Here is a 3867-nt window from a genome sequence, read left to right on the forward strand (position 1 = left end):
TAAAAAGATTAGTAAAGAATGAGATTCTTCCGAATCTGAATTTTATTGAGCTTGATATATGTTTGGATTGCATTAAAGGAAAGCAAACCAAGCATACCAAGAAAGGTGCCACAAGGAACACTCAGCTTCTTGAAATTATACACAGTGATATTTGATCCTTTGATGTTCCATCTTTTGGTGGAGAAAAATATTTTATCACCTTTATCGATGATTTTTTATGTTATGAATTTATTTATTTGTTGAAACAAAAATCTCAAGCAACGGACACTCTCAAAGTGTACGTTAATGAGGTTGAAAGACAATTAGATAGGAAAGTGAAAATCATTAGGTCAAATAGAGATGGTGAATATTATGGAAAGCATAACGAATCAGGACAATGTCCAGGCCATTTGCAAAATTCTTTGAAGAACATGGCATATGTGCACATTATACTATGCCAGGAACACCTCAACAAAATGGTGTTGCAGAAAGGCGTAATCGAACACTTATGGATATGATTAGGAGTATGATGAGTAATTTCGCATTACCCAAATCATTGTGGATGTATGCTCTTATAACCGTTGTATATTTATTGAACAAGATTCCTAGTAAGGCAATTCCAAAGACCCCTTTTGAACTGTGGACTGGAAGGAAGCCTAGTTTAAGACACCTGCATGTTTGGGGTTGTCAAGCGCAAGCTAGAGTTTATAATCCACATGAAAAGAAATTAGATACTCGAACTGTATGTGGTTAATTTATTGGTTATCCAGAGATATATAAAGGGTATAAGTTTTACTGTCCAAATCATAGTTCGAGAATTGTTGAAACCGGAAATGCAAAATTCATTGAGAATGATAAAGTTAGTAGGAGTGTTGAACGACAAAGTGGAAAAANGGTTAATTTATTGGTTATCCAGAGATATATAAAGGGTATAAGTTTTACTGTCCAAATCATAGTTCGAGAATTGTTGAAATCGGTAATGCAAAATTCATTGAGAATGATGAAGTTAGTAGGAGTGTTGAACGACAAAGTGGGAAAATTAATGAGGTAAGGGTAAATATTTCATTACCCATGAATGTACCTACTTCCGCACCAATAACAAATGTTGTTCCTCTTATTGAATAACACTTTAACAATGGTGAACAACATTTGGGTGAAACACTTCAAGATGAAACTAACTCACAAGTATCTGACGCAAATGAACCACAAACAGTGTCATTAAGAAAATCTTAAAGAGAAAGAAAATAGGTTATTTCATATGATTATGTGATTTATTTGCAAAAGTCAGATTTTGATATTGAAGTTAATAAAGATCTGATTTCATTTTCATAGGACATAGAAAGCACTAAATCTGATAAATGGATTGATGCCATGAATGAAGAGTTAAAATCCATGAAATACAACAAAGTTTGGAATCTCGTTCAATAACCAGAATGTTCTAAAAGAATCGATTGGAGATGGGTCTTCAAGACCAAACGTGATTCAAATGGTAATATTGAACGATATAAATTCAGACTTGTTGCCAAGGGATACACTCAAAAAGGAGTCATTAATTATAAAGAGACTTTTTCACCGGTCTCAAAGAAAGACTTATTAAGAATTATTTTGGCTTTGGTAGCTCATTATGATTTAGCGTTACATCAAATGGATGTGAAAACTATATTTCTTAATGGAGACCTCAAGGAGGATGTTTATATGGACCAAACAGAGGGTTTCGAAATTAAAAAAAAAAGCAAATGGTGTGTAAGCTAAAGAAATCAATATATGGATTCAAACAAGCCTCACGACAATGGTATATAAGTTTAATGATACCATAACATCTTTTGGATTTAAGGACATTACCATTGATCGGTGTATATACCAATAGATCAGTGGGAGTAAGTTTATATTTTTAGTCATGTATGTTGATGACATTTACTTGTTGCTAATGATTTAGGCATATTGCGTGAGATGAAAGACTTTCTCTCTATGAACTTTGAAATGAAAGATATGGGTGAGGCATCCTATGTGATAGGGATAGAAATATTTTGTGATAGATCACAAGGATTATTGGGACTGTCTCAAAAAGGCTATATCGAAAGAGTTCTAGAGAGATTTAACATGAATAATTGTTCATCAGTAATAGTTCCTATTCAAAAGGGGACAAATTTAATCTCATGCAATGCCCAAAGAATGATTTAGAATGAAAAGAGATGAAAACAATTCCTTACTCTTCTATTGTTGGAAGTTTGATGTATGTTCAAACTTGCACAAGACCATATATTAGTTTTGCGGTCAGAATGCTAGAAAGATATCAAAGTAACCCTGGAATTGATCACTGGAAAGCTGCAAAGAAAGTTTGTGGCATGTTATGAAGCCACAATTCATGCATTATGGTTGTGGAACTTTATTTCAGGACTTGGAGTTGTCGACGCCATTATCAAGCCGTTGAAAATTTATTGTGATAATGTTGCAGCAGTATACTTCTCGAAGAATGATAAGTACTCCAAATGTGTCAAACATATGGAATTAAAGTACTTTACTATCAAGGAAGAAGTTCAGAAACAAAGAGTGTTACTTGAAAATAATAGAACTGATCTTATGATTGCAAATTCATTAACAAAAGGCTTACAACCAAAGACATTTCAAGAACATGTTCAAAGAATGGGTCTTGGTTGTACTTATGATTGATACATTTATGATGTTTTTATACTCTGAGCTCAATAATGTGTTTCTGATAAACATTAATGAATTCCTTGTTTCTCATAATGGTGTATACATTATTGTTTTGAGATATTACAAGATAAGTCTCTATAAGACATTATTGTGGACCGTAATGTTATATGTTCTATAGCTTATGAACCTAGTATGATAAGTTGCTAATGTAGTAGTATATGGAAGGAAGTATGTAGCTTAAAATTTATGTACGACCGTCATAACTCGCATTAGTAGTTTGTTATATTGTGGTATGTATGATGAACATTATAGAAGAGATTTATTATATGCGCAACTAATGTTTACGAAATATTAATGTTATGTGGTCATTGGGCCAAATGGGAGTATGTAAGAATAATTTCTTACTTGTGGCTCAAGTTTAATTGTGACCCAAGTAATACCATAAATAATATTTAATAAAGAATAGATTTCGTCCATACATTGGCTAATTGATGGACGTACCAGATTAAGTCATAGCCTCTATAAATTGGTCCTCCCTTCACCCATTAGGGTTACCACATTTTCTCTACAATAATTCCATCGTTGACGGCTGTGGTAACGTAAGGCTAGGGCAAAGAGGTAGAAACCAATTTACAACTAACGCTTCCGCTTTTCTCTGCAATGATGTCTTCCACATTAAGTATGTGCCCCTAACGTTCTCTATGTAAGATTATCGTGTTCAAGATCCTGATGTGTACTAAAGTATTTAATTTTACATGCAATTCATCTCTTTTGCAACATTTTAATTTGTATCATTTGCATTACTATTAATTAATAAAGGTAAAATTAATATCATGTTCTTTACAACGAGACACACTTGTATTAAGTGTGTGTTTGGTATGGAAGAAAATATTTTCCAATTTTCCCATGTTTGGTTGGCTTAAATCAACTAAGGAAAATGACTTCCCTTCCAAAATTAAGGAAAACATTTTCCAAAACTCTACTTCATCCTTTAATTTTTTTTCTTACCCTACCCATATCCCGTAGCCGACCCTCCCCATTCAAAAAAATATTAAAAAATTTTAAAATTTTTATTTTTTAAATTTCAGATATATTTTTATCTCTACCCCCAAACCGGCCCCCCTTCCCCACCATCAACAAAAAAATAAAAAATTAGAAATTATTTTTGAAAAATGTTTCAAATTTTAAGATTTCTTTTTTAACTTCACCCAACCCCTATCCCCCCCCCCCCCC

The sequence above is a fragment of the Solanum stenotomum genome, chromosome 2 (assembly GCF_019186545.1).
Source record: "Solanum stenotomum isolate F172 chromosome 2, ASM1918654v1, whole genome shotgun sequence".
Taxonomy (NCBI): Eukaryota; Viridiplantae; Streptophyta; class Magnoliopsida; order Solanales; family Solanaceae; genus Solanum; species Solanum stenotomum.